Genomic DNA, 21,763 nt, shown 5'->3' with positions numbered 1-21,763 from the left:
TAGGGAATGTCATACCCAAAGAGCCTACACATATATTAAAACAAATGAAAAAAGAACTCAAAGACAGTTCTTTGAGCCCAGAATTTGCTGTAGGAACACCAGTTGATTCTTCATCTTTAACCATGTTCAGCTGCACCTAGTCAAAGCGTTTCCTTGGGGGATATTCTCTAAATGTTTTCAGAATTGAAGTTCATGGGCCCAGCCAAGTGGCATGGTAGTTAAGGCAGCTGGATCCCACATGACTGACTGCACAAGTCCAGTCCTGGACCCAGAGGCTTGAAAAACATGCCAGGCACGTGTGCTTTCTTGCCCAAAATCCCAAGAGGAAAAGGGAGGAGGAAGGATTGCATATGTGCCCTCCCCCGGGTGATTTCTCAATTTCCCACACTCTCTCTCTCTGTCCCTCTCCAGCAAGCCAGCACACACACCTTATAGCAAAAAACTAAAAAACAAAACAAAACAAAACAAAAACAAACAAGGAAGTTGTAACATTAGTTTGTATTCCTCTTGTGTTCTGCTGTTGCATGTTGCAGCATTTTGAGCCCAGAATTTTCTGGAATAAAGAGCTAAGTTACTGACAGCAGTCTCCTTTCTCATTGGCTCTTTATCAACATATTACAGTTTCCTGTACCCGTCAATGATAGGGAAATGACACAGTTGACATCAGTACCCATGACTAAACCTGAGTGCAGTTGTATTAATCTTTTGGGTCATATGCTCTAAGTTTATTGACCTTTTTTTACATTTGCAGTTACTTCCTTAAAGACCCACTTTATTTTCTCTTTGAGTTCATGGTCATTTGCATGGCGGCCAAGACTAACTGTTCTTGATCTCTTGTGTGTCTCAGGTTTTCTCAAGACTTTGCTCCTTTTGTTGCTTTTCAAGTCTGAGAACTTGACAGATGTTGAGGCAGTGGGTGAGAGAGAGGCCTTCAGATGCACTTTATAAATCATCGACATATGATGTACCATACATTCTCAGCATGAACTGGAAAGGAAAAAAAAACCTGCAAATAGGATTGACTCCTCTGGGTTTAAGTCGGATTGGCAGCAACACAGATTCTGCTGTGGACTGAAGTCATTTTCTACTCGGCACTGTTCGGTCCATTGGGAACAGCAGAGTCATGATTTAGCAGCAAGATTCTGGGAGCAGGCCAGCACCTACATCTGTTCTGAACTGTAAGTGGACTGGAAAAACACTTTGAAAAAAAGCCAAAGGAGGGAGGTGAAAGGAACGCAGAACTTTATTCTTGAAAAGGCCACAAAAAATGAGTCAGTTGATTACAAGGACATTGAAGTTAGAGAAAAGTTTTGATTTAATTCGATTCGATTTTTTTTTTTTTTTTTGCTATAGGGCACATATGCTCACTGGAGACAGAGAGGAAAAGTGAAAAATCAACCCCCAGGGAAGATGGTCACGCTGCAATCCCATCTCTCAGGATTTTGGGGACATATGTATACATGCCTAGCGTGTTTTTCAGGCCAACTAGTCCAGGACTTGACTATGGAGTAGGTTATGTGGGATCCAACACCTTAACCACCAAACTACCTGCTGGCCCAGATAAAGTTATTATAGAAATCAAATGTATACAAGTCTTTCTTCATCTAAGCTTCACTCTCTTTTCTGACAATACCAAAATCATAATACCTGATACAAGAAAACCATATTAGGAAGGACAGAAGCATTACTTAGAATAATTGGGATGAGTCTTAAGGATGGAAATTCAGTGCTTTGGTGACAGAAGACATTCAACACACTTTAGTGAATTGTATAATGGATCGCTTTACTCCAGATATGTGACTACCCTAACTTGTAGGAACCATTTATTTCTTCCTTTTGTATTGAGAGGTTCTATGTAAATTGAATGTCATTAAGATCATGGGTAGGAGCACGCATGACTGACATACAGGAAAGAGTTTGGAAACAGACTAGTTTGAGCTCAGATTCCATCTCTGTCATTTCCGGGCTGTGCACCCTCGTCAAGTTGCTCTCTGACCCTCAGCTTTTTCACCTGGAATGGCAATAGTAACATCTACTTCATAGGAGAGCTGTGAGGATTGAGCGAGTCCCTTGGCATATAAAAACACAGGATAAATGTCAGCTCCCCTTTAATCTCTAGGAGTTCCACTTTTTTTTTCTTCTGTTGCCTTCCAGGCACTGTTGTATATCTACAGTTTTTATTTCTACAGAAGATCTGATTAAAGTCAGTAAAACAAATGTGTCTTGTCTGAACTTGGAATTATTTATGTTTAAAACTTTTTTTGTTGTTGATTTTTACTTGCTATAGGGCACATAAGCTCTCCAGAAGGAGACAGAGAGAGGGAAAGTAAGAAAGCACCCTTCAGAGGGGATGGCCACACTGCACTCCCTTTTCCATTCTCCTCGTGGAACTTGGGGAACACATGCACACGCACCCAGCATGTTTTTCAAGCTGCCACATCCAAGACTTGAACCATGCAGTTGGTCATGCATAATCCAGCCACCTTAACCACCACACTACTGGCTAGCCCAGAAATTATTTTTTCTAACTAGCCAAAAGTAGCTAGAAAAACCAAGAGAGAAAAACAGGCTGAGTGGCGTAGACACACAGGGAGGAAAATTCCTGGTCTACTTGCATCAATCTCAATGGATTTTGTGAAGCTGGGCCAAGGGCATGTGGGCTACTTTGTCAAAATGCCAGGTTCTACTTGGAAGGCCTTTCTGAAACGGGTCAAATTTCAGTAAGCAGCAAGTAGATAGTTCAAAGCAACAAATAATAAAAATAATGTCCATATGATTTGCAAAAGTATTTTTTTCAGTTTTTAGGGAAAGTGCAATATATTTTCTGATTAATTAATAGGATATATAGAGAATCAAATGGCTCTAGATGTCCCTGGGCCCTACCCAGCCTCTCAGATCACAGTATCCTGATGTAAAATAAGAGAGTTAACATGAAATTATTTCTAAGGCTCTTTTGAAATGTAACATTCTGGGGCCAGCAGGTGGCACGGTGGTTAAGGTTCTAAGTTCCCACGTGGTCCACTGTGGTTCGAGTCCCAGACCCAGTGACTTGAAACTCATGCCAGGCGCATGCATGCCTAAAATCCCAAAAGGAGTATTGAGGAGAAAGGATTGCAGTACAGCCATCCCCCCTGGGGAGTGATTTCCAGTTGTCTGTCTTTGTCTCTTTGGTAAGCACACATGCCCTATAGCAAAAATCTTTGGGGGATAAAAAGTGACATTCCAAAATTTTGTTTTGATTAAATTGGTATTAAAATTATTTGTATACTTCCCATATTAACAACAAGTAGTAATGATATGCTGATAACTTATTTGACATCCTTCAGGTCATTTACTGCCTGCAGTGGTGTCTGGGGAGTAGGTATTATTTTACTCCCTTTCACAGAGGAAGAAACTAAAACAGATAGAATTTAAAAATTTTTTCCAACATCACCCAGTTAGGAAATGATGAAGCTCAGACTTATTACTAACAGGACTCTCTGATTTTGTAATCTGTGTTTGTTGTTTGTTTGTTAGGTTTTTGCTATAGGATACTGGGCTCACTGAAGAGAAATAAAGGTGGAAAGAGGGAAAGTGAGAAATTGCTTCCCAGGGGGAGATGGGCACGCTGCAGTCTCTTCTCCTCCATTCTCCTCCCGGGATTCGTTGCACACACGTACGTACACCTGGCATAATCTTCAAGCCACCAAGTGTAGAACTTTAACCATGGTCAGTCATGTGGCAATCCCGTTCCTTAAACACCATGCCATCTGCCAGCCCCTTAATCCATACTTTTAATCCAAACCAATATTTACTCCCAATATTCAGCACACACCTTGGTTATTGACAGTGGGATTAGTCACTTTACTGGCAATAGAGAAAATTCAGTCTTGGTGGAAAACATTCTCTTAAATAAATGACACAGCGGATATCATATGTTTCAGAACCGGAAAGTTTTCCAAGACTTTCAACTGTTGAGTACTGTGGGTAGGGACCGTTTTCTTTGTCTGGCTCCTCACTGCCAGACAAAGAATACATTTATTGACTAAAATGTATATCCTATAACTTCATTAAAATTCATTGTAAAGGTGTTGAAGGCTAGAAGCAACTTTATAGATCATTTTGTATATCTACTCCCACCCACGACGTTTTATAGAAGAAAGGCTGAAGTTCCAAGAGAGGGACTGTAAGAAGTAAGAAGCACCCAAAGCTCCTAATTCACAGTCCAGGCCTCTTTCCAACTTTGCTGTCATGTGGAATTCTTTGGTTCCTAAAAGATGATCACTTCCTGCCAGTGTATTCACAGTGCCCAAAGCTGGATTCCTCATTGCTTAAGATCCTCTGGCCTTCGGATGAAGCCCTCTCTATCTTTGCCCATTATCCACCCTCGCAATGGGCTGGGGGGGCACTGCAGGAAATGCCAGCTGGCAGGCACAGTACTCCCTTGAGAGAGGACTAATTTTGCTTGGCCTTAGAGAACTTGCTTGCCTTGTTTCAGCTGAGCCTGTACCAATATGGCTGGATGTACAAGAGCCAAGGGGATGTTTCGCCATCTGCCTGTTCAGTGGGGAATTGGCCTTTCTACTGCTCTGACAGGGTTTGGGAAGACTGAGTGGCTCAGGGCCAGCCCACTGAGGCGCTCCGCCCTGAATGGCAGGCTGCTAGGGGGAAGGAAACCTGCGCTGAGCTCTGGAGCCAAGGGTGTTCTTGGGCCTGACGAGTGGTTTGCACACAACCGCAACGGCACGTGTGAGCTGTTGAGATCACATTGCAGCACTGCTTCGTACTTTCTCCTCCATCTATGTCCTTATCACATTGGGGCAGTCACCTGAGAGGAACCAATGTTTTATTATAGAATTGCTACATATTTGTAGACAATTCAGAAGGTACAGAAAAATAAAGAGAAGGAAATAAATACCATTGTTATATTATAATTCAGGGAGAATCATTTCTTGTGAAGTTTTTATTATATATACTTTATAGCCTTTAAAATATCTGTCTATAGATTCTCTGGGTGTGGATGTTCTCTTCTTAACATACATCATAAATGTTTTCTTGTATCATTATATCTTATAAAACTCTTTCAGCAGCTACATGTTAATCATCCTATACTTATACATAGCATAGTGAATTCATCCCTTATTGTTGGGTACTTAAATGTTTTTCTGTTTATTTTGCTATCAAAAGTAATGTGGTAATAAACCTGATTGCTTTCATGATCATTTTATTATTATTATTATTATTATTATTTATTGAAGGAATAGGAGAAAATGGCATCCCCAACAGGGTCTTGATTTCACAATCCACCTCCAGCCCTCTCTAACCACAGATATGGGCAAACCTGTGCCTGCTGTACTCAGGGGGATCTCTGGTCACAAACCTGGAACCCTCTCATGCAGGTCAGCCTCACAGAATGTCAAGTTTTACTAATGAACCATAACTCAGCCACCCTATAAACAAATTCTTTTTTTTTTTTTTTGAGAGATTTTTGCTATAGGGTGCATGCAGTCGCCAGAAAGAAAGTGAGAAATCACCCCCCAGAAGGGATGGCCGCACCACAATCCCTTCTCCTCCATTCTCCTCTCGGGATCTTGGGCACGCACGTAAGCTATCGGGTCTGGGAATCGAACTGTGGTCAACTATATGGGAGTCCAGTGACATAGCCATTACGCCAACTGCTGGTCCCTAAGCAAATTGTTAAGCAAAATTTCTGAGACAAAAAGTCATGACTAGCTTCTAGTTTTGATTTGTTTTTAAGAGAGATTTTTACCATAGGGCACATGTGCTCATGAGAGAGAGAGCAAGCAAGCCGGGGGGCATGACCATGCCACAATCTCTTCTCCTCCATTCTCTTCATAGGATCTTGAGTATGCACACACACACACCCAATGTGAGTTTTAAACCATTGGGTTCAGGACTCGAACTGCAGTGAATTCCAGCGACATAACCGTTATGTCATCTGCTGGTCCCACAGTTTTAAGATTTTGATAGGTATTGCCAAATTGTGCCAGTGTACATTCCCACCAATGGTGTATTAAAGGGCACATTTCCCAGTGTTCTCACTAACGTGGGGAGTTAGATTTTAGAATCTTTGCCAAGGTCAAAATGTCAGTATTCTACCTTTTCACTTAATGTAGGTGATTTCCCACCACAAGTTCCCCTAATTTAAACCAAGCATTTTGCATTTACTCCTAGACAAAAGTAATTATATTTGCATTATTTTTGCAAATACGTTCTTTTATTTCTCCAGTTAATCACATTGTAACCTATGGTGCCATCCAGGACTCATGATGATGATAATAGTCATCTTGGTGCAATTAAACCATATGTATATGATTTTATACACACACACACACACACACACACACACGGGGTCTTCAAAATGTTCATGGAGCCTTGTGCATTGGTGGTATAGTGGTGAGCATAGCTGCCTTCCAAAATGTTCATGGAGAATTTTTATTATGATAAAACTGCATGAATTACAAAAATTTTTTTGCACCAAAATAAACTTGTACTTGGGAACCAGCAGTTAGCGTAATGGCTATGTCGCTGGACTCCCACGTAGTCGACCGCGGTTCGTGTCCCGGACCCGGTGGCTTAAAACTCACGCCGGGCGTGTGTGCGTGCGTGCCCAAGATCCAGAGAGGAAATGGAGGAGAAGGGATTGCAGCGTGACCATCCCCCTGGGGGGTGATTTCTCGCTTTCTGTCTCTATGTCTCTCTCTGTCTGTTTGGCGAGCGCACGCGCTCTACAGTGAAAATCTCTCAAAAACAAACAAACAAACAAACAAACTTGTACTTTACTTCTATTTTATACAAACTTTTTGAAGTCCATTTTGTAGAAAAATGGAATTAAATTGTGAGTTTGGTGCAAAATATCTTCTCATAATAATGCATATTCCATTAACTATTTATTTTATTTTTAAAAAATGTTTAGAGTGAGATCTTCACTATAGGGTGCATGTACTCACTGGAGAGACAGAAAGTGAACAAATCACCCCCCAGAAGGATGACCCCACCACAATCCTTTCTCCTTTATTCTCCTCTTGGAATTTTGGGCATGTATGTACACATGCCTGGCATGAGTTTTAAGCTGCCAGGTCCAAGACTCGAACCACAGTCAACTACATGGGAGTCCAGTGATGTAACCATTATGTCATCTGCTGGTCCCTCCATTAACTTTCTAAAGATGATAATAAGAGAGTGTGTGCATGTGCATGAGCATGAGAGAAAGAGGAATTCAAACCTCGAATTAACCATGTCTTCTGACTCAGCAGGACACTTATGTTACTGCTATGTCACAGTGACTGGATCTTCTACAAACTTTCTGGAGACCCTTAGATATACGTGTGTGTGTGTCTGTGTGTGTTTAATTAAATTATTATTATTATTTTGCATTGAAGGAACGTGGTCATCCTGTTCTTTTTGCAATGATGATAAAGAATATTTCCAGATGAGTAGGTGATTAAGACACTGGGTCTCACATGGCCAACTCTGTGGCAGTGTAAGTTCCAGACCCAGCAAATACGTGTCAGGCACATGTACATGTGTGCCCAGAATTCCAGGAGCAGAAAGGAGAAAGGATTGCTGAGGGACCTCCCCCCTGGAGGGTGATTAACTTTCCCTCTTTCTTCTCTCTCTGTTGAGCACATGCACTCTATAACAAAACCTTAAAAAGTTCATTAATTGTAGGCCTAGACCCATTTGATAGAGCCAATGAGATGAGAATAATCAGTGGGCCTAGCGAATGATCAACCAAGACAACCTAGATTTAAAAAGTATAAACCACCCAGAATGTAACTGCTGGGAACTTTTGAGCACTCTTTCTCTGTCCACTCAGGTCCACTCCTACCTCTCTGGAGTGTACTTTTACTTAATAAACTAACTTTTCCTTTTAAAACATTAGTTCATTTCAAAAAAGAGGATTGTGAATGTTCCCAACATATAATGACAAATAAATAATGACAGATGCTCAAAATGATGAGCGTACCTGATTTAATCATTACACACTGTATTCTTGCATTGAAAAAATCACATTGTATCCCACAAATGCATACAGCTATCAATAGAAAGTTAAAAATAAATACAAATTGAATAAATAAAATTAAATAAATAATAACTTTTTTAAAAAAAGGGACCAGCAGGTGGTGTTGTGGTTAAGATGCTGGGCACTCCCACATGTTCGACCACGGTTCGAGTCCCGGACCTGGCGGCTTTCTTTCTCCCCTTCTCTCTCTCTCTGTGTATCTCTTTCTGGTCAAATTAAAATAAATGAATGAATAAATAAAATTAAATAAATAATAATTTTAAAAATACAAATTAAGTAATAGTAACTACTTTATTTAATAGTGATTTATTCTCCGTGTAGGCAGAAAAGTTGTTCTATAATTGCAATGAAAAAAAAAATCCTGAAAGGACTTTATTTCTGTTTTAAGATTCTAGCTTTTCTTATGTTAAGGGAGGCTTCATTATAATGCAAAATCCTATAGATAAGAATTTAGCTTCCAGCAGAGTGCTCCAATGGACAAAGCAAGCTGGGGTCAGTGGATTCTGACCCCAACTTTGTGAACAAGCCAGTCACCCTCCCTGGGGCTCAGCTTCTGATCTGTAAAAAATGGGATGTGGTCTTGATCCTTTCCACGTCAAGTCAACTTTTATTCCATTTGTAATTTCAATAATAGAATTTAGCCAGATCCTATCAGATTTGGTTAATAATTGACTGATGTGGAATCTAAATGCAAGACAAAAAAACCAACATTTTGGAAAGCTTCTCTTTACAAAAGTAGTTTCTTTCTTTCCTGTTCTTTCCATTCTCTCGTTGACAGTAAGAGTCCTCCATTTTTGTGGCATAATGGAAATACAGTCTTTCTCCTTCATTTTCAAGGGGTTCTTTTGATGATAGAAGAGATGGAAAAGATGCAACGTTAAGGAAAGCTGAATTGGTCTTCCACAGAAGCAAGGTCAAGGAGTTACCCAAGCCAGGAAGATGAGTAACCAGAGAATCGAGAAGACTGGAATGGTGAGTGTTTTAAGAAGGTTTTGAAGAAGTGAGTAGCTGATGTGAGCATAAGAGAGGTGATGTTCAAGGAGGATGTGAAGATCTTGCTCTGTGTTGTGCAGTGCAAGTCCTTTTTTGCTAACTCTTAAAGAAACTCAGATTTAAGACTTATATGACCTCTTCATTACTATTTGTGACCGGATTTGTGTTCCTCATAGATATGACAGAGTGACACACCATTTTGCCAGCAATTTCCAAAGATAACCATTTGATTATAATCATATTCTGGGTTCCCCTTTGGGTTCTGACTTTTGCAGGGCATTATAAGAAAGCTAGATGTTCCACAGAATTGCTGTAACAACCTACTGGCCAGCTCTGATCTCCACTCACACCACACTGGCTGGGCTATTCCTTCAAAGAGAAAGAAACCAAGTCCAAGAGGCATATGTACTTACAGTAAGCCTTTGGCCTTCTCTACCCAGTAGTACATAGTGCCCTCTACTGGCAGAGTGGAGTCATTTCCAGGAAAGAGATGGAGAATGGGATCACAGCTGATAGCTTTCGATATTGGACTACAACAGGCTGGGTACATACTAAGATCTTCCTTACAGTTTGTGTTTGTTTCTTATAAGCTGTATTTGAGTTAAACGTTAAAAGGAAATACTTTATTTGGAATTTAATGGTACAAGTTGCTATCGCAATGTGAAATACTTCATAGAAAATCTCTTTATCTCTTCTTCATATTATCTGTTAGACTTTTTAAGTAAGAGATAAGGTCAATAATTTGTAAGTTTAACAATAGCTAGAACATTTTTTTCCAAAGAATTCCCGTGGTATGTTTTTGTTACAGAGTTCCTAACTGCCAGTATACTTGTGTATTAAGAGAATGACCCCAACCAAGTATTTAAATAAAAATAAAAGCAGGAAAAAAAGTGGCGTATAAGAAAGTGCACAAAAACACGCATGCATGCATACTTTTCAAAAGGGCAGAAACTGCAGTTTTAGGCAACTGTTTTTCTTCAAATTTCCCTTACCAGCAATATTTAGTAGATCTTTCATTGTATAGATGTTAATGCAAGAAGATGATTAAGACAACCACAGGCATAAAGTCTGTGTATAAAGCACAGAAAATGCAAATATAGCACTTTAAAAATAAAGATTTGTGGGACCAGTAGGCAGCATAATGGTTAAAGCACTAGACTCCTACATGGCCAGGCGCAGTTTGAACCCCAGATCCAGTGGCTTAAAACTCACTCCGGGCATGTGTGCATGTGTGCTCAAAATCCTGAGAGGTGAATGAATGAGAAGGGCTTGTAGTGCAGCCGTCACCCCAGGGAGGCAATTAGCACTTTCTCTCTCTCTGTCTCTTGGCCACTTGCATACACCCTATGGCAAAAAAACTTAAATAAAAATTTGCAAAGATAGTGGCTTCATGCTTGAAAAACTTGGTGTCTCTTTACGTAATTAAAAAAAAAAATGTATGGAACAAGCATTTAGCGTAATGGCTATGTCGCTGGACTCCCATGTAGTTGACTGCGGTTCACGTCCCAGTCCCGGTGGCTTAAAACTCACGTCGGGCGCATGTGCATGCCTGCCCGAGATCCCGAGAGGAGAATGGAGGAAAAGGGATTGTGGCGTGGTCATCCCCCCTGGGGGTGATTTCTCACTTTCTATCTCTCTGTCTCCTTTCTTTCTGGGGAGCACACACCCCCAATAGAAAAAAAAAAAAAAAAAAAAGTATTCATATTATGCCACTGGAGTAAAAAATCTTGAATGGCACTTGAATTGTGAAATCTTCATCTCTAAAATGACCTTTACAATGTTTTAAACATTTCTGTGTTGTTTTGTATTGTGAGCCCTAGTATAAAATAGACATATTCTAAATATGGAATGTTTGGCATGTAGTTGATGATTTTTTTAAATGACAAAAGTTCTCATGGTTTTTCATATTATATAATGCAAATTCATCTACGCATTACAAAAAGTACTCTGCTTCTTCAAGTAGAATTTTACTCTAATCTTTGTTACCCCTACTGTGCTCTATAATGGGCTTACATTTATTACCCATTTTGTTTTTTTAAGTCAATGGATCTGGAACTGCAACCACACAGTCAGCCATGTAGGAGCCAGTTGCCCTAACAACCATGCCACCAGCTGGCCCTATGTGCTTTATACTTTTAAAATATTTTATAGTTTTTAAAAGTTTATTTATAAAAGAAAGTCCATATGCACACATGGGAGACAGTGAGAGAGAAGCAGCACTCCCAAAAGGGTCTCATCAGAGATCTCCTTCCAGTAGCCTACAGCTCATCTCAGGATCTGGGATCATGCATGCCCCCAGGGTATTTTCAAGCTGACCAAAGGATTTGAATTCACAGCCAGACTGTGGCTCCCAGCACTGCTATTCAATTTACTACCCAGGGTATCAATAGCCTGGGCCATTTTTTTTTAATTGCCAGAGGGCATGTGTGCTCACCAGAGAAAAGGCACCCCCAATGGGCTGTCCTCATGCTGTAATTATTTTTCTTTCCTATCACTACCCTGTCAGGATCTGGGGCATACATTCACACACGCCCAACATGTTTTCTTAAGCCACCAGGACTGGGACTCAAATTGTAGTCGGCCATGTAGGATCAGGCTCCCAATTCACAGGCTTAGCTCCTGCACTCTGGGCTTGGCTCTGTGTTTCAGCATTTTGACTTTTAGTTCTAAAGTAGCATCTTCAGGACAAGCAGGTACCACCACGCCACCTGCTAGTCCTTAGGCTTTTAGTTGGTCCCATATGGCCAACTGTGAGTTTGAGAAACACACCAGGTGCATGTACATGCATGCCCAAAATCCTGACAGGAGAAAGGAGAAAAAGGGATTGTAGCATGGCCATTCTTCCCCAGCGGTAAGATTTTTCACTATCCCTTTCTCTGTGTTTCTCTCTGGTGAGTGCACATGTCTTATAGCAAACTGAAATAAAATGATAATAATAATAAAAAAGATAAAGTAGCATCTTCATCTCATACAGAAGTAATTTAACAGCACTGCTGCAAGTTGAATTAGTGTACTTGTCATTGGGCTTCTTCCTCATTTGGACAGGGCAATGCCCTGTGTATGTGCCTGTTATGAGGATCATTACTTGCTACGGAACAAAAAAAGAAGGCAGAAACTACTCCTTCAGAATCCTTTCTTTTATTTTTGAATTGACTATGTTTTGTTTGTAAACTTGCAGCATTCCATCAAGGATATGATGAGAATGGCTAGGACTAAGTACCACTATGCTTTCGAAAGTTATTCCACATAGAATGGTAACTTTCAAGATGGTTTCTGGACAGCTCTAAATATTCATCCATGTTCAATGTCTTCACACATTTAAAAAAGGGCTTCTATTCTTGTAATAAGCTTTTAGGACTTTGTTTCTAAGGTTTTTGCCATAGGGAACTTGTACTTGCCGGAGAGAGACAGTGAAAAGGAAAATAAAAAATTACCATCCGGGGGGGACAGCCATGCCACAGTCCCTTCTCCTCCATTGTCCTCCTGGTGCATATATGCACACACACATGCTCGGTGTGATTTTCAAGCTGCTGGGTCCTGGATTCTAACTGTGGTCAGCCATGTTAGAGTTCAGCGCCTTAACCACCATGCCACCTACCAGTCCCATACTTTTAGTTTGTTTCTTTGTTTCTTTAAGTCTTTGCCATAGGGTTCATGTGCTCGTCAGAGACTGACAGACAGACAGACAGACACAAAGAGAAAGTGAGGAATCACTCCCGAGGAGGGTGGCCATACTGCAATCCCTTTCCCTCCATTGTCCTCTCAGGATTTTGGGCATGCACACACACACACACACACACACACACACACACACACAAACCTGGTGTGAGTTTCAAGCCACTAGGTCTGAGATTCCAACCACAGGTGGCCATGTGAGAATCCAGCATATTAACCACCACGCCACCTGCTAGCCCTTAGGCTTTTCGTTTTTAGGAACTTTCTGAAGGTGTACTTCTGGTACACTGACTCTTTGGATGCTAGAGCAGCAGAAACCTCTGTTAGCTTTTGCAGAAAGAAAAGTCACCTGGTTTATTGGATACTTAACATTTATGTTTCCATTCTTCTCTCTTGAAAGAGAGCTCTGAATGCCCAACCCCACGGCACTTGCCTCTGAACTTAAAGTGATGAGCAGAGAATTTTGGGTCACGCTACAATTTTAGATGCAGTGGCCCAAACTCTGTTCTATATAAAGATGTAGATGCCACTTTCTATTTTTAAAAACAAAAGTATTCTGGGACAGCCTGTCATAAGTGTTTAGGGCAGCTGGATCCCCACATGACTGACTCAACAGCTCAAGTCCTGGACCTGGTGGCTTGAAAAACAAGCTAGGCATGTGTGCACACATGCCCAAAATCCCAAGAGAGGAGATGGAGAAAGGATCGTGGCATGGCCATTCCCCCGGGGGGGGCAATTTCTCACTTCCTGTCTCTCCCCTTCATCTCTCCAGTTAGTGCATGCACCCTGTAGCAAAACAACAAAACAAAACAAAACGAAAACACTAAAGTATTCTGCTCTAATCATTCGATTTCCTAGATCATTTCTGCTGGTATAGATTTATAGTATCACAATAGCCAAAATCAGTGAGACGCTTGACAATGAACCAGTTTGGAAGAGGAAACCTGCATGTCATTTATTAATGGGAATTGTAGCCAGAAAAATGACCTTCATTCTGTATTTTCCTTTCATGGTGTCATTACCAATAAAGGCCTGAAATCAACCTGTAGCTAGCTGCTAAGGACTTGTGTGCGGGGCCATGAGAAATTTGGCACGAGTAGTCTGACATCACAGTCCCATAAGAGGTGCTTCTTCCCTTCAGGGCTTCCATCTTATTTTTAGCTCTGATACATAGTATAAAACACTCCTCTTTTTAAAAGGCTCTCTTCATCTATGTGAACTATTCTAAACCAGGAGTCTAAGTTGCACACGTCGTGGATGGCCTGGAATGCAAGTTCAGCTTCAGACACTTGAAACTGGGGCAAGGGGGCCTCCTTTTCTCCCCATCAGCACCCTTGCCAGCCTTTCTAAAACACTATATTGAATTTCCTCAAAGCAAGGGAAAACAAGAGTCTTTTATATTGCCATGTATTTTTAACCAATGGCTTCTTTTGCATTCTTTCTATTTATTACATAATTAAGAAGAAAAAAGGCTATTCATGTCAAAAGGAAAATTCTTTTTAAAATGTTGCAAACCTTGTAAAGTACAACACGCTATGAAAAAAAAAAATTACCTTTTCTCCGAATAGGGGAAAACCAATTAAAAAATGATGAAAGTTTAATATAGACACTCGAATCATTCTAGAACAAATGTTCTATGTTGGACTCCATATATTAGATTTTAGTGAAGTGAAATATATTCTGCAGAGATGAAAATATATCATGCTTTATATTTTATTCATGCTCTTTACAAAGGATATGACATCTTCAAAGACAGAATGGAGGAAAATGAAAGCATATGTTAAAATAATGATCTTACACAACTATGGCTATCACATATGCCGAAATTTGGCTTGCTCTGCTATTTCTAAAGGGCTCAGGCAAATTATGTACCCCACATGTTAAAATAAATATTCAAAGATTAAAAAATAATAATTCTGGTTGAGCATCCCTAATCTGAAAACCCAAAATATGAAATGACCCCAATTCCAGAACTTTTTGAATACCAACATGATGTCACAAATGGAAAATTTCACACCTGACTTCGTGTGATGGGTTCAGTCAAAATGCTGCAAAATACAAAAATAATGTATACAATTAACTTCAGGCCAAGGTGTAAATTAATTTCAGGTTTACACTTTGGCCCCCTCCCCAATATTTCTCATTATATATATGCAAATATTCCAAAATTGGAAATCTGAAACACTTCTGGTCTCAAACATTTTGGTCAGCGATATACAAATTTATTAAAAAGAAAAGCCCAGTAGCCTTTACATGGCTGACCGTGAGGTTCAAATTCTAGCCTCAGTGCTAGAAAAGCATCCCCAGGGCTTGTATGCGTGTGTGCTGGAAATCTCAACCGGAAGGAAAAATGGAGAAGGAGTTGTGGTTTAACTATGCCCCAAAAGAGGATGCTTTCTCCCTCTTCTCTCTGTCTCTCTGGTGAGGTTGTGCACTCTGTAGCAATTTCTTTTCCTTTTTTTTTTTTTTTTTAAATTTTACTGAGGCGCTAGCAGGTGGCATTGTGATTAAGGCACTATTCCCACATGGCTGACTAAGGTTTGAATCCTGGATCTGGTACCTTGAAAATCATGCCAGGCACATGTCCATCCATGCCCCAAATCCCAGGAACGGAGGGGAAGGGATTATGGTGTGGCCACCACCCCTAAGGGTTGATGTCTCACTTTTCCTCCTCTCACTGCCTCTCTCTGATAAGTGCACATTCCCTATGGCAAAAACCTAAAAAAAAAAAAAAAAAAAAAAATCATCAAAGCTAGAAGATAGGAAATCAATTCACTTATGAAACTATCACACTATGTATGAAAATACATAGAAAAATCAATATCATAACCTCAAGTCCAGAAACAACTGAGAATATCAACTACAAGGATATTGAGGCATAATCATCAAATCTTTTTTGTTTTTAATTTTTGCTAGAAGGCACATATGCCTGGTGAGAGAAACCGAGACACAGAGAGAGAGAGAGAGAGAAAGAGAAAGTAAGAAACCACCCCCCATGGGGAATGTTCACACCACAATCCTCTCTTCTTCATTTTCCCTTCAGAATTTTGGGCACGCACGCACATGTGCCTGGCATGTTTTTCCAAGCTGCCAGTCTGGGACTCAAACCCCATAGTTGGCCTTCAGATCCAGGCACCTTAACCACCATGCCACTGGCTGGTCCCTGTCAAACTTCTAGGCTAAAAAATTAGCTTGAAAAAGATTTAGCAACTATATCTACATGTGCTGTTCATATCTTTCATAAATGGAAGCTTCAGCAGTGTACCGATCATACCATTATTACAATGGACCATATTTTTTAACCGTCACCACATTTTACAGCTCGGTCCTGCCCGCTTAGCTAAGATCTGAATTACTTATACTAACTTCAATTACTTTCCATTTAATTTCTATTATTTTTTAAGTAGATGACCAGGTTGTGAGGTGAACTTTTAATTCTACAGTTTCCTTTTTGTTTTGAGTATAGCCTCCTACTGAGAGATTTATGAGAGAAGTAAATGGGTTTGAAAGAAATTGTGTTGACTTCAGTAGCTTTCCAAAGTTCTTGTTGGGGGGTGCTCGTAAAATTGGGAAATTGTTGGGAAATGCCATTTTCTTTCTTTCTCTTTTTGAAGAAGTTTTTGCTATAGGGCGTATGTGCTCACCAGAAAGACAGACAGAGACAGAGAGACTGAAAGTGAGAAGTCACCCCCCTCGGGGGAATGGCCACACGGCAATCCCTTCTCCTCCATTCTCCTCTCGGGATCTTGGGCACACATGCACATGCGCCTGGCATGAGTTTAAGCCCCTGGTCCAGGACTCGAACCACGGTCGACTACATGGGAGTCCAACAACATAGCCACTATGCTAACTGCTGGTCCTGGGAAATGTCATTTTCTAATTGAGTTCATCAAACTCACTCTGGGAGACAAAGCAACTTCTGTAAAAAGGTTTCAAGGAGCCTCACGCTGCAGTAGTCATTTAGGCAGTAGCAAAATATCTTTATGATGCATGACAGTTCATACAACTGTTTGTTTCCATGTTTGTTAATCTGATTCTCATAATAACCTGTAAGCAGTGAGAGCAGACACTATTATTCTGTTCTAGAAGCAAAGTAACATCACTTTAAGAACATAGAGCTGGACCAGCAGTTAGCGTGATGGCTATGTCGTCGTTGAACTCCCATGTGGTCAACCACAGCTCAAGTCCCGGACCTGGTGGTTTAAACTCAGTCCGGGCACATGTGTGTACATGCCCAAGATCCCGGGAGGAGAATGGAGAAGAAGGGATTGCAGCGTGGCCATCTTGCCCCCTGCCGCCCAATCCCCGGGGGGTGATTTCTTGCTTTCTGACTCTCTCTGTCTTTCTGGTGAGCGCACGCACCCTATAGCAAAAACCTAGCAAAATAAATAAAATAAAATAAAATAAAATAAACGAAGAAAACAGAGATTTTTTTTTTTAATGTTATTGCCATAGGGCACATGTGCTTGCCAGAAAGAGACAGAGATGTAGAGAGGAAAAATGAGAAATCACTCCCTTGGAGGGATGGGCACACCACAGTCCCTTCTCTTCCATTCTTCTCCTGGGATGATGGGCATGCTAATACACATGCCCAGCATGATTTTCATTGCCAGTTTCCAAGCTCAAACTGTGGTCAGACATGGGAATTTAGCGCCTCAACCACCATGCCACCTGGTAGCCCCAGAACACAGAGCTCTGAAGTGGTAGAGGCAAGCTTTGAACTCCACATTTATATGACTCCAAGTTTCCAGCTCTTTGTACAGGCTTAGAGCCTAGATCCTTTATTTTATTTAATTTTTAGATTTATTATTTTTATTTGTTTTCTTTTAATTTGCCAGAAAGCACATGTGCCCACTGGACAGAGATAGGGAGAGAAAGGGAAAGTAAGAAAGTACTCCCTCAGTGAGGGATGGTTAGACCGCGATCCCTTCTCCTCCATTTCTCCCTTCTTTCGGGATTCTAGGCACTCATGCAAATGCACAGGCATGTTTCTCAAGCCACCGGTTCTGGGATTCAAACCATACTGTGGGCCATGTAGGATCCAGCCACCTTAAACCACCATGCCACAGGCTGTCTGTCCTTTCTAAGTCCTTTAATAAGTAAACTCTAACTGCTATCAGTCATCCCCAGTTCCCACCAAACCCTACTCTGGGGCCCACCAGAAGGTCTTCCTGGGTCACAAGGAAATGTCAGGAAGACAGAGGCCAGTCTAGACTCACGGTGCTCACAGGCATCTTGGCAGCTAGCATTGGTTCCGTCACAGTTTTACCTCGAAGGATACACTTCAGTAAGGTTTAAATAGATTAGGCGCGTCTGTTGCATTATTCCTTCCCATGATCCTGTCACCATAGCAACCTACATGCTAAATAAGCCGGAGTTTATGGAGAAAGAGTACAAGAAAGTGGCAGTAAATGCAGCCTGCAGTCCAGAGTGATCTCCAAGGTCTCAGCTCGGACTCAGTCCTCTGCTTTCTGATGCCTGTGACATTCAGCTCTTGTTCAGTCCCAGATGTATTCCAGAATGTCCACCATTTGGCACCAAATGTCTCGCCTCATTTTGATGTGAGTTTCCCAATACCCAGTTCCCATGGATAAGAACAATGCCAACATTACATAAATGCTACTGACCAAAAAGAGGAAAAAGAAAATATTTCTGTCTTAAGAGATTGCACAGACTTAAAAATGGGTGGCCAATTATTACCGAATGGTTCTTAGACTAATAATGAAAGAAAATGTAGTAAGCATGTATTCTATACCGGGCAGTATGCTAACCGTGCATGCTATCATTTGCTATTGCCACTTTATGAGCTCTAAGGATTTTTATCATTCCTATTTAATAGATGAGGAAACCGAGTCCCAGAAGATTAAGTAGCTTGTCCGAGCTCACTTCACCTGTAAGTTATGTGTCTGAAATTTCCATCTATGCTTAAAGAGGCATATAGGTCATAAAAGCATTGTTTGGGGAGACAAAGGGAAGGTCAGATGGGCCAGTGGATAGGTGAAGTAATCAATGACTTCCTTCCGTAAGCCTAAATTTGATTTCACTTACCTAGGGCTTCTCAGGTTCAACAGAAAATAAGTGAAATTGAAATGATACCTGAAGTGATGGTTATACTAATTAAATTGATCTAAGCCTTCTACATGCTCTAAACATATATAAAAACATCTTGTTATACCCTGCAAATATATATCATTGCTATTTGTCAATTAAAAATTTAAATAAAAAAGGGAAATGAGGGAGACTGGGTTGAAGCTAACGGGGCCCTAATCTTATTAGCACTGGATAGTTGATCTGTTGTGCTGTGTAAATAATGCCCTAGGAGGGGTCCTTTTCTGCTGCTCAAATCAGATGCGAGAAACTTGCCAGGACAAACAACACAGTTTAGACTGCTCCACAGTAGTTCCTCTGCACTACGGAAGCGGGTAGACTGATTTATTTATTCATTTTTGGACAACATGTTTATCTTTGTGTTTGTGCATTAGTACAGTGAGAAGAGCCAAGAAATAATTTTTATGGGCAGCCTTAGTTTTGAGTCTAGAAGGCTCTCGAACACACATAAGCTATTCTTTATTCATCTCGACCTGACAACCATGTCAGGCATTTCTGTCTGTGTGAAGCCCCAACAGTAGAAATGGGTATTTCTCCTATAGATACATGGTGGGCTGTGATTCAGGAAAAGAAAATTCCAATTTCTTCCTGTGAAGGATGAAAGAGAAAGGGTATCTCATATGCAAGCATTGATGCTTTCCTCTGCTGAAAAGTAGCAAAAGAAAATATAACTTTCTGAGAAGTACAAAAGGAGACCCAACTTGGGAATTTTCTTTTGATGTTTCTAGTTGGGCCTGTTTTTTTTTACATGACCAGTCAAAGGAAATGCAATCATATAAAAGCTAATGAATAAAACTGCATCACTGAATTTCCTTATATTTCCTTCATAAATCTTTTACAAATGAGAACTACTGGGTTTAAATCTGGTTTATTTTCTTCTTTCTATTTGTAGAGTTGTAGCTGCTGTAATTTCCAGCAGAAGAACTTACTTGTAAAAAACAATCTGGGGCCAGCAGGTGGCAGGGAGGTTAAGCTGCTAAATCCCACGTGGCCACAGCACAGTTCAAGTCCCGAACCCAGTGGCTTGAAAATCATGCCTGGTGCATGGGCATGCCCAAAAATCCCAAGAGGAGAGTGGAGGAGAAGGGACTGTGGTGTGGCCGTCCCCTTTACGGGGATGATTTCTCACGTTCTATCTCTGTCTCTCTCCAGTGAGCACTTGCACCTTATAACAAAAACTACAAAACAAAAAACTGCGTGTATGCATATTAATCTCAATGGAAAAAGAAACATATTTTTATAGGTGAGATGCCAGGATTTGAGACATTATGACACAATGGGGAACTCTATGGCCTTCAGAGACAGACCTATCAGATTCAGATCCATTCTCCTTTGCCATGTATGATCTGCGTGGTCATGAGCAAGATCTTTAACCTATCTGAGCTCCAGTTTTACATTTATTAAAAAAGTGTAATAATAATAATAATATAACTAAATAATAATAAATAATATAAATAAGTATAAAATAATATAAATATTTAAAAGGACATATTCAGTTATCGGGAAAGGTCATGATGTATTTTTCTATGCAAAATGTGTCATGAGTTTCCTAACAACTATATATATTATAAAAAATATATATAATATATAGCATATATAATATATATAGCATATATATAATATATTAAAAAACACTAAAATACACATGGAATAGAATTATATATATCATCATATATGTATACAATATGTATATATACATTATATATATGTGTTATATATATGTATGTGTGTGTATATATATATATAAAATCTATTTTATTCATGATAGAGCATGTGGGCATGTACAGGAGAGAAGCACTCTTGACAAGTTCCCATCACATGGTGGTCCCCGTTCCCCAGCCTTCCAGCCATCAGGATCTTGGGCACCCACTCACGCACTCTGCATTCTCTCAAGTCACTGCAGGAATTTGAGCCCGTGGTCAGCTGTGTGGCTTCTAGCACTGCAGTTCAGTTTGCTACCCATTGTGCCACCAGGCTGGGGCTAGGATACTTTAAAAAGGATCATAATGCCTGTGTATAAAAAGAGGTTAAAAGGCATAGCAGTCCTGAGAGTGCTACTCTTTGGAAGACCTGCCTGCAAGACCGGCCTTTGACTGCCACCTGGAAACCTGAACTTTAGAAAGGATCCCCGTGGGCCGGGTGATCCATGGGCAGAGGAAGGGTGCGGGCTCGGTGTCCTGCGCGCACGTGAAGCACCACAAGGGTGCGCTGTGGACTTCGCTGAGCAGCGCGGCAGCGTCAAGGGCATCCTAAAGGACGTCATCCACCTCAGGTTTGCGGGTGACTCTCGTCGAGGTGGTCTTCCAGGACCCGTACCGTTTTAAGAAGCGGACTGAGCTGTTTATCGTGGCCGAGGGCATCCACACGGGCCATTTCGTGTACTGCAGCAAGAAGCCCAGCTCAGCATTGGCAATGCCCTCCCCTCCCCGTGGGCACCATGCCTGAGGGCACAATCATCTGCTGCTTGAAGGAGAATCCTGGGGACCCGGCAAGCTACCCGGGCCTCCGGGAACTATCTCCCACAACCCGGAGACCAAGAAGACCCGAGTGAAGCTGCCCTCAGGCTCCAGGAAGGTCGTCTCCTCTGCCGACAGAGCTGTGGTCGGTGTGGTGGCTGGAGGTGGTAGAACTGACCAACCTATCCTGAAGGCAGGCCGTGCCTATCAGAAGTAGAAGGCAAAGAGGAACTGCTGGCCACGTGTGCGGGGCGTGGCTATGGATCCCGTGGAACATCCCTTTGGAGGCAGCAAACCCTCCACCATCTTCAGAGAGGCCCCTGCTGGCTGCAAAATGGGTCTCATCGGCCGCTGAACTGGGTGTCTCCAGGGAACCAAGACCGTTCAGGAGAAAGAAAACTTGGGGGAGGCAGGGGAGGAGCTCAATAAAGTTTCTCCTGTTGTCCTGTAAAAAAAAAAAAAAAAAAAAAAAAGAAAAAAGGGGCGCCACCGGGGGGGGTGGTGG

At 41.2% G+C, this 21,763-nt stretch overlaps 1 pseudogene; it reads left to right on the top strand.

Annotated features, from left to right (window-relative positions):
• Window positions 1-21,709, top strand: part of LOC102485598 (60S ribosomal protein L8-like) — a 47,191-nt pseudogene extending 25,482 nt beyond the window's left edge.
• Window positions 21,710-21,763: the final 54 nt, after the last annotated feature.

The sequence above is a fragment of the Tupaia chinensis genome, unplaced genomic scaffold (genome assembly GCF_000334495.1).
Source record: "Tupaia chinensis unplaced genomic scaffold, TupChi_1.0 Scaffold000354_1, whole genome shotgun sequence".
NCBI lineage: Eukaryota > Metazoa > Chordata > Mammalia > Scandentia > Tupaiidae > Tupaia > Tupaia belangeri.
This window is presented reverse-complemented; position numbering and strand designations above follow the sequence as displayed.